This window comes from Salvia splendens, chromosome 13, assembly GCF_004379255.2.
Source record: "Salvia splendens isolate huo1 chromosome 13, SspV2, whole genome shotgun sequence".
Lineage (NCBI taxonomy): Eukaryota > Viridiplantae > Streptophyta > Magnoliopsida > Lamiales > Lamiaceae > Salvia > Salvia splendens.
In genome coordinates this window covers 25,672,799-25,683,985 of record NC_056044.1, presented here as the reverse complement: position 1 = coordinate 25,683,985, position 11,187 = coordinate 25,672,799, and positions in this window count along the sequence as shown.

Sequence of the window (11,187 nt, the reverse complement as noted above, 5' to 3'; positions counted from 1 at the left end):
TTTAAGTGTTCGATTTTTGCGTTCAGCAACACCATTCGACTGGGGAGAATATGGAGTTGTGGTTTGGTGAATTATACCACTTGCATGGCATAATTCTGCAAATGGCGCTACATACTCACCGCCTCTATCACTTCGAACACACTTAATTCGATAATTAAGTTGATTTTCAGCCTCATTTTTGAAGTCTTTAAACGCTTCAATTGCCTCATCTTTACTTCTTAATAAGTAAATGTAGCAATACCTTGTGCAATCATCTATATACGTGATGAAATACTTTTTATCCCCTCTTGTTTGCATAAATTTCAAATCACATACGTCTGTATGGATTAACTCAAGAGGTTTTGTGCTTCGCTCTACCGAATGGAATAGCAGCTTAGCCATTTTGGCTTCAACACACACTTCACATCTCTCTTGTGAGTTAAACTTATCAACTTTTTGTAAATTAAGATTTACTAATTTTTTTATAGTATTTACATGTCCCAATCTGTTATGCCATAAATCAGAGCTCTCAAGTAAATAAGAGGATGCGTCATCTACCTTATTGCTTATTCCTTTTCCACGGTGAATGACCGTAACATTCAGCTCAAAAAGTCCATTCACTAGATGACCTTCACCCATAAACTTTCCATACTTGGTCAATATAACCTTTTCGCACTCAAATTCTAGTGAAAATCCATGATTTACTATAAGTGAGTCTGACACCAAATTATTTCGAATGTCTGGGACATGCAACACATCCTTAAGGGTAAAAACCTTTCCAGGTCCTAATTTTAGGAACACATTACCCACACCAACCACCTTAGAAGAGGTTTGATTTCTCATGCATACTTTTCTACCTCCAACAGATTTGTAAGTAGAAAAAATGCTTCTCTCGGAGCACACATGACATGTGGCACCTGTATCAACAAACCATTCACTTGGATTGTTACCATGGCTAACTTCGGATACCATTGCAACCACCTCATGATCTTTGTTGTTTATAACAACACGTTCAAATAATTTGCACAATATTGTCTCCATCAATAAGTACGCAATTATGTTGAACCATATGTGCATTGGTATATTCAACAACTCATGCATCCCAACTACTATTACCAAGTCTAAATTGGTCATGCTTGTCAAATGACAAACGATAAACACAATTCTCAAGAGAATAGATCTCAAGGAATTAACCATTTCGTAGCCCATGAACATTGCGACTGTTCGTTTCTTCATTCCAGTTTTGGAGCTCATATTCCTCCAACTTCGATTGGCATAATCCAGTCTTAGAAGAGTACACTAATTTGTCTTGCGAATGTTAGAAATAATGGGATAAAATTCCCAAGTCAGGCGGTACTCTAATTATTACAATCAAAGGAAAATAACAACAATAAGTGGAATGGAAATTACAACCGAAATAATAAAACAAACCAAACTATAAGTCGAGTCGAGGAAAGTCCTCTTTCTGCAAGACAAATTACGCCCCGGCTAGTGCTCACGGAATGGCGTATTGCCCCCAAAGATAAAATGACTTCCTCCTAGCGTGTAGAAGCACCTCAAACACGCTAGGCACCAGCGAACTTGATGGAGTTCTGAGAATCGAGCTAGACAATGCTCCTAGAATGCACACTATGATGTAGAGAGCTAAAGAGTGCAGAGAGAATGCTTGTTGTGGTGTCTTTTCCATCTACAACTCCATGCCTTATATAGGATAGAGATGGAGACATGAAAGATAAAAACATAAAGACGCTACATAAAGTGTTTGGGGGTTACTCAATGTGAAAGGCCAAAGGACTTAGCCATATGAAAGGCCAAAGGCCTCTTATTTTAACACATTTTCAACAGATGAACTCCTTGGGAACATTTACCTTGCCGCGAATCGAGTCGAATTGAGGAAAAACATGAGGGATGTGTGAGTGTGGACGCTTCACAAGTCTTTAGTTTTCTTTATTTTTAACTTTGTCTTTTAGTTTTCTTTATTTTTAACTTTGTCTTGCAGGTCATGTAGAAGTTAAGGATGGGGATACAAGACCTACTCAAGGGCACCTCGCTTGGAGAAATCTCGTACTACTACCCACTACGAGTACACCTTGATGTATGATTCGTATTGCAAGGAAAACTCAATACCAAGGATAGATTGATTGGGCATGGCATAGCAGAAATCCAGGAATCAAGGATGATCGATGCATCTTTTGCAATGACGAACAGGAGTCTCTGAATAATATTATTATATCAGCTGTAGAATCTCAAGTCAATTGTGGTACTACTGTTGTGATAGAAGGAACATATCCATGTGCCTCCTTAAGAACCCGATGGCGTGTTTCCTCTCTTGGTTGGGCTTCCCTCTCCAAAAGCCTGGTAAGAAGTTGTGGATCTCTATATCATACTCCCTCCGTCCCATTAAATATGTAACATTTGAGAATCGGCATGGTTTTTATGTAGTGTTGTTTTGTGAGTTAATGAAGAGACGGTAAAGTAAGAGAGATGAAAAAGTAGAGATAGAGATGTTTCCATTTTAGGAAACGTTTCATTTTTAATGGGACAATCAAAAAAGGAAAACATTTCATTTCTAATGGGACAGAGGGAGTATATCATATCTTGGTCAATCTGGAGCATATGAAATATAATGATTTTTCTTATTCCTAAGATTTAAGCCAATCTGGGAGACCGGAAAGAAAACTTTTTTGGCAACTTACATTGTGGAATAGTCGAAAAGAGAAGTGGGTGTCCAAACCTCCCCACAATGGAGTTATCAATTGATCAAGCGAACAATATCAGATTTTGGAGTGAAGATTGATACCATGTTTGTGTCTTCGGATCCCAACCATGAGTTATGGCTTTTGCTCATGTTTTCCTTTTGTTGTTGTTGCGCGTGCTTCTTAGTTCTTAGACTTTGTAGGCTGTTGATGTTGGATCGTCTTTTTTGTTTGGTTGTGATGTTGTTGCGTGGTTTGTGTTTTTTTTGTTTTTGTTTTTTTGTAGTTCGGCTTTTGACTGATTGACACGAATCTTTGCTCGATGTTTGCCGGCTTGAGCTATTTCAATTAATCAAATTTTGTTTACCTATATTTGTATGTATCTATTATTAAAATTTAACTTTTACGAAAACATAGAGTATTAAAATAATACTACAAAAGAACCTGCGTGGGGTTTGATCTAAAACTGTATTAATGTTAAGTTAGCCTAACCTAATTAAGAGCACTGTAGTTTATGATTTTATTTCTTGTGTGGTTTCTTTGAAAAATACCCCCAACTTTGATTAGCGGACAGCGATGAATTGACTCAAATTTACAATAATTAAAAATATAGCATTAATGTATATATCTTCATTGTTCATTTAAAACTAGATCACTGATTTCTAATCCAGTCATTTACTTGACGTAATATTGTTTGTTTTTCGAAATGTTAGATTGTACTAATTGGTATCAATTGGCTATATTATAGCTAATCAACAATTATAAATGTGAAAATGTCAGATAGTGTTTCTTTATTTTATAAAAAGAGATTGTCAACATAATTTTAATTTATAGTACTCCGTATTTTTAATAAAAGAAGATTGTCAACTTCGATTTACTATTACAGTGTAGAACGGGAAGTATTGATCCTAAAAAGTAGGACCCATCCGACCGCATATTGCTTTAATATTGTTGACTCCTTTTTATAATAGTACTAGTATAACTATGATAATAAAAGTCCTTTGTTCGAGACTGATGTAATTATACACTTTATAGTTTAGTGCAGATATACTAATATTTTAGTTAATACGTAAATTATTTGGTTTTTTTTTTTTACTTTTATCTTCCTCGAGAAAGAAGGTAAAGACATTGTACATGTGGATGCAAGTGGTTGTAAATTAGGGGCGTGCTATTGCTCCCCACTACCTAATCTTCATCACTCATAACTCTTACCTAATTAATCATGTTTATTGTACTTACGTATCCCAAATATTCACGCATAATAATAATAATATTAAAATATTATTGTTATTATTATTATTATTGGAAGACGTGGATAGCATGTCGTTGCTAACGATATGTGCATTTAGTAAATTCTTAAATTTGTACAACAATCTACAACTACAAATTATGTCTAACAAAATTCTCTCTTTTAATGCATTAGTATTACTCTCCACCATTTTTTTTGCTATATTACTTTTAAATTTATAATAATAAAGACATATTTTGGAGGCAATAGGATGAAATGAAATGATATAAAAATCGAGAATTTGTGACATATGCAGAACTATATCCTAGGGTACAGTCAAACAAGCAGCTAACAATAATTTGAAATAATAAGTTATTATAACTAATATTGGTCCCAAATAATAAAGTCTTTTAATTAGTACAGTAATATCTATTACTAATTGAAAATATATTGTAGTGTAGCTAATTTATTGAGGAATAAGGGCTACCACATTATGTCTGGACTCTGGCTTTATCTGATCTGCCCACAGCCTGATTTCTTTTCCATTCAGATCGCCACAGTCATTAAATTTCGAAGAGGGTAGTTAGGCAAGTGATCCATATGAAATTTTCATTACGATTATTATTCCAACAAAAACCAGATCCATATGAAATTTTCATTACGATTATTATTCCAACAAAAACTTCATAATAGTAGTAGTATTACATTTTCAACTCTTTCATTCATCATAATTAGTCATACATTTAAAAAGTAAAAAAAATTAATCAAATTAATTTGACCCATAAAGACTTATAAATCAGACGCACAAATACAATTGCCCAAAAATATTTGACTAACATTTCAACGTTTCAAATACTCATAAAGATATTTATACAATGGATAAATGCTCCCGCATTTGTTGCAATTAATTTTTAATTAAATATGGCATGTGTGGAGTATTATAGTAGTATTATTATGAGTGATGCTAAGTCAACCACACAAAGGTATATTAGAAAATCAAAGTATTAATTATATATTAAAATATTAATGATGGATAGTGGACAAATTAAAAAGACTATATTAACCTTCAGCCCAATTTTTCATTTTATTTAAAGAATCCCCCTCTTTTCACTTTTCAAATTTGAATTTGAAGAAATTCTGCATTAATTACATTTTAGTAGTTTCAATAAAAGTAAAAATTTGCACTAGGTCTTTAATTATAAACACTATTATAATTGCTTTCCCTCCATAAAATAGAGCATAACTACCGTTAATTCACTTGACATTTCATAAAATATACTATAAATTGCATCACTTGAAATATACATAAACGTATTGTACAATATTAATATCATTAATATCAATATTATAAAAATAATGTGCAATAATAAAATAAATACAGTATTCATATTCATGTTACTGCATTAATATTTTATATTTTTGAAACCTAAATCGTGACAATTTGCACATTCTATCACCATAACATATTCATTAATTAAAATGTTATGAGATTGTACAATGCAAATTTTTAACTCATTCTCTTAAATTTCTATGTTAAATAGTAATTATTTACCATTAAATCAAAGTGACAATATAAGTTAGTAATTCTTACTGATACCATTATTTGTATTTATTAGTTGAATCAGGCAATATTTTAATCTCAAGTACATTAAATCGAGCAGCGCCGTGCCAGCTAGCAGCTGACGTGGCGCGCCCTCATTCGTCAACGGCATAGCCGTTGGGTTTAAATAATTTTTTTTTAAAAAAACGGTTTTTAATTAAAAAAATCGATAAAAAAAATTTCACTTCCCAAAAAAATTATATCCGTTTATAACCGTTTTTTCCCACTTTTTAATTTTTTTTTAATTTTTTTACCCCAAAAATACACACTTTCATCTATAAATACCCCCAATTTCACTCCCAAAAATTCACATCAAACTACACAATTCTCATCATCATTCTCTCATCTCCATTCTCATCTTCAATCTCTCATATCATTTTCATCTTCATTCTCTCATACCCTACAACATCACTATGTCCGGCCAAGGCGATAACCCTACGGGCTCCCACGGTTGGAACCCCGAATGGTTCGGTTCACAACCGTTTCCTAGTCCGGAAACGGAATATTCGGCCCCTCCTCAAACCAAAGATTCGGCCGTTCCGGGTGGCTACCGTCCATACCCAATCGACGACCAAGGTGCCTCCGAAGGACGATAAGGGTGGACACCGGAGCCTAGGCCGACCGCCCCCTCCCAACCTCCGCAAGCTCCTACTTGCGGCAGCGGTGTCCGCACACCGTACACGCCGGTGGAGATGGATAAATTGTTCAAGGTGTACTTCGAAATCTCCGAAGATGCGGCGGTTGGCACGAACCAATCGGGCGATCACTTTTGGTGGCGCGTATCTCGCCGGTACAATGCAAACCGGCCGCCGGGAACGATCGAGCGCAACGAGAGTATGGTGCGCAACTGCATCGGCCGAGCCAACGACGAAATTGGCAAGTTCAATGGCTATTTCCTCCAGGAGTCGCGGAATGCCGGGAGTGGCCAGAGCGAGGTCGACATCATCACTGCAGAACTGAGCACATACCAATCCATGAACGGTAAGTCGTTCAAGTACCTCAACGTTTGGCAGGAAACGCGGTTCCACCCGAGGTATCTGGGAGGCGTAACATCCTCCTCTAGCGGCTCCTCCAAACGGTCAAGGTCGGTATCCGTATCCGACTCCGAAGAAGTGGCTAGCCAACTCGCCGGAGCTAACTTGGGTAGCCCCGACGCCGGACCAAGCGGTTCCCAACGCCGACCGCAAGGAAGGAAGAAGGCGGCGGCCGAGCGCCGACGCTCCGTGACTCCATCAGCCCCCACCCCCGAACCCAGTGGCGGATCCAGGATCCGGAAATGGAGGGGGCGGAATGTATAGTATTAGCTTGGTTTAGTGCAGACATGGCTATTTTTTTTGTTATTCGGGGCGACGCCGGAGGCAAACGGAGGGGGCGAACATGGTAAAATTACATCCCGATAAGGGAAAAATAGTCGCACTGAGGGGGCGACCGCCCCCTCCTGCCCCCCCTAGATCAGCCACTGCCCGAACCCGCACCCTATGTTCCACCTCCACCCCCGAACAACTCGTTGTGGGCCCTTTTGGCCCAACTCAATATGGCCGATAGGTCAACTATGACCCCCAAGCAACTTCAAACGCACGAGGGCATGATAGTGGGTCTCCAAAAACAATTGGGGTTGTTGCCGCCGGATGAGTAGTCTTCCTCGGGTAATATTAGCCAATAATTATGTAATTTTTTATTTTTAGTATTTTAATTATGTAATTTTTAATTTTTAGGATTTTAATTATATCTTTTTTATTTTATTTGTATTTTGTAATATTTATTGTGATTTTTTAATGAATTTTAGTATTATGGAAATGTTTATGTTTAATTGAATATTAAATTAATTGTGCTCGTCCTTGCGGAAGAGCACAATTGTGGGTGTTGTGCTCTTGCCTGAGAGCAGGCATGAATAGTACCGCCCGGGCCCACAACCGTGCCGCTGGTAAGAGCACGGTTGTGGATGCTCTAATGCCTTGGTGTTTCTCTTACAAATCAAATAGTTGGATTATAATAATTCACTAATTTTATTTACTTTGCAACATTAGATCTCAAGTCTCAATCACGATAAAAAAATATTTGAGCAAATACTAATGTCATAGGATATCTTTTATAGACAAAATAGTACGATGAGAATAATTCAACGTTTGATATATTTATTTTTTGTGATTTTAGAGCTCAAGTAAATTAAAATATTATTTAATCGAATAATAATTTCATTAGGATTTCTCTAACAAGTCAAAAGGTTGGATGCAGTGGCGGACGCAGGAAATTTTATTGGCAGGGGCTCTACTATATTACCAGTGCCTTTGTCCTCATAAAATAATCTCTTTTTTTTGTCTGATTCGTCCGTAAAATGCAGTTCAATTCTATTTTTAGAGATTTTTTACCACACATTATACTATTAAAATGTGGGTCTCATTCTCTACTAATGTTAATTTATTTTTTTCTTCCTTTTTCTTAAAAACTGATATTTCTAAAATCTCTATTTTTATGAGACAAGAAAGTGTATGTATATAATTGTGATCAATTGATAACTAAACTAAAATGGAATTTAAGAACTTATCACTCGTTGATTATAGTATATATTAATTTTTATTTTTCAATATTATAAAATTCAACTGATATTCATGAATCAATGAATTATTATCGAGAAACTAATAAGTTATCAAGTTCTAATTTTAATTTAGTTCTCAATTAATCACTCTCCCCATATATATAATAATACTACTCCCTCCGTCCCTCTGTAGTAGAGGCATTTCATTTTGAGCACTGGTTTTGAAAAAATTATAATAAATAGCTAAAGTGTAAAAAAATAAAGTAAAAAAGAGAATAATATAGTTAAGAGTCTTCTCAATATTATTTTTTCTCTAATTTTACATTTTTTCTATTTTAATTATTTATTATTATTTTTTTCAAAACGAGTGCTCAAAATGAAACGTCTCTACTACAGAGGGACGGAGGGAGTATATCATATTATGAAAAATTACAAACACAACACTTATACACATAACACATACATAAACATTTAATATAAAACTAGTCCAATACTTTTAAATTATTTAATTTACATAGATTACATGGAAAGAATATTAAAATTAATTTTTGTAAATGATGATTAGTGACTTCCTACAATTAGATTTCTATTGGTTGATATTCATTTTAAAATTTTGTGGTCAATCTATAATTATTAAATACAGTTTACACGGTACATTTTTAAAGCAGTACTTTATTTTAAACAAAATCAAAATATATTGAAACGAGAGCATTTAAGTGACCAGCTGTCAACATTTACACATTTTACAAGGCTCTTTAGTAATAGGAGTAATATAAATATTTGTTTTAAACCTGTCTTCTCCTTCCTCAACCACACGGCAGCCATTGTTGCTACATTTTCACCTCTGTAATTTTTGATTTTTTAAATTTCGTTCAGCCCCTCCCTACCTTTCAACATATGTTCATTTAGTCGTCTAAAACAATATTTTAGTGAGGGCTGAAGATGATTTTCAGAATTTTTAAAAAATTTTAAAGTAGAAAAACCAAGAAAATGGAACTCTTGGGAGGGGCTTAAGCCCTTCCCCACTGATAAGTCGCATTCTAGGCCTTGGTTACTGGTCAGTATAAGGTGCTTTATTGGATAATATCTGCAAAATAGTTGTTAAAGTGTGCAGGTTGAAGTACTAAATCAGGAGGGAAGGTTCAGAAAGAATTCGAGTGAAAAAGCTGCGAAGAGTGTGCAAACTGGTCAGTATGAGCAGAAAATACGCAAACTGGTCAGGATGGATGCTACAGAACTGGACACGAGAAGGAAGGACTTGCTTGGAATAATCACCTATCTAAAGAAGGGCAAAATTGTCATTCCACATGAAGAGAAAGCCCTAGAAATTAGGGCAAGCCACCCTATAAATAGGAGCTGAACATAAAGAAAAGGAGGAATCTACACACCACTTTACCTAGGACTTATCATCACTACTACATCACTTTGGAGGAGAATAGCTCCACTAGCTTTTAGTTCCATCTAAATCCAGCAGCCTGACTTGAAGATTCCGGCCACCTGCCGGCCAGGAGCATCATGCCTGATTCATTCCAGCCGCCGTAGTTCCAGAAATTCCTCCAGTTTCAGTTTCCGATGAGCCAAACAATCTTTTACTTGCTTTGTTTTTAAGATTTCTTAGTTTAAGTACTTGTTTTTGCTTGCCTTTGATTTGGATTCCAGTAGCTACTTAGTTGAAATATCTTTTGGGTGATAATCTTGAATGCAATGAAGTTTATTGTGGTTTTATTTTGTGTTTCAGCTTGCTTATTATTTCTTTCTGCCAAGTAGCTAGATCTGGTAGTTTTACGTTGATTTCCGTGGTTTAAGTGCTTGAATCTGCTTTGCTTAGTTAGATCTAGGTTTTCTTGGAGTGTTTACAAGTTTTAATCGAGTTAAGTTTCTAAAAAATGCATGGGAATCGTTTCTGCTTGCTTCTGTCACCTTGTCTCGCTGACCAGTTTGCGTAGATCTCAGTTTTCTTAGCTTTCGTTCTCGATTTCAAGTTAAATATTGCATTTACGAATTTTCAAGCTTGATCATTCATCAATGGAGTTTTTTAGATCTTGTTGTTTAGCTTGGTGAAGAAGATAATGTCACAATCAAAGAATGGGACCACTTGTGTTGCTTTTGTTGCTTTTTGCTTTTGTACTTGCACTTTTTCAGCTTTTCTGCACACCCAGGAGGCAGTCTGCCAGCATGTCCTTTGATTCTGTTTACCTTTTGTCTAGTCATTTTTAGTAAGTTTTGTCTAGTAGCTTCTCACATACACACTCGTACCCTAATTTACACACGCACTTTAATTTCTCTTAGCACGCAGCATTTAGAGCCCACCCTGACCTACTGGTCAGGAGGGGTATAGGTTCCATTTCATTTTCCGACTAGGTAAAACTCAACCCCAAAAAAGCGTGGTAGCTAACCAACCGCTCCCAGAATGTCATCGCAAGTGTATCTCGCCTACATCCATCTCTGTGGGATTCGACCCTTACTCCACTATACTAGCCAGTAGAAGTGGGTTGAGGTATTTTTTTGTTGATAGGGAAGATAGACACAGACCCAACGACACAGCTAGGTCTAGGTACCCTCCTGGCCAGCTGACACACACACAGAGTCATAGTCTCATCTTTTCCCTCCTATCAAATGGCGCCGTTGCCGGGGACCTCTAGTGTGTGAGACTAGTTGGATGAGAATAAATTACTAGTTGAGTTATGCAATATTATATTTGAAGCACTAAAATGTTATTTAATCAAATCAGTAATACATCTATCTATTTAGCAACATTATATCTCAATCAAGACTGATGTCAAAATATTTATCTTACAAACCAAATAGTTGGATTATAATAATTCACTAATTGAGAAATATGTCAGATTGATTGAGTCTTCATCAATCCCAGGAATTTCCAAATTGCTAATCACAGATTTTTATATTGCTGCTTTTCTTCTAATCCTAAATTAGAGATATTTATAGGCCAGATTGCCATAAGCATATTATTTTTGTTAAATTTTGTTCTATACCTCAACTTTAAAAGGGATCAAAAAATCATGATATAATTGTGCACAATTTTCCTATAAGCTTTGATTTAAGTAAAACTGTGACATGAGTTGAAATAGTAGTATATGAGTTTATTTTTCATATGAATATCTATATTAAAAATATTTATCGATCTAAC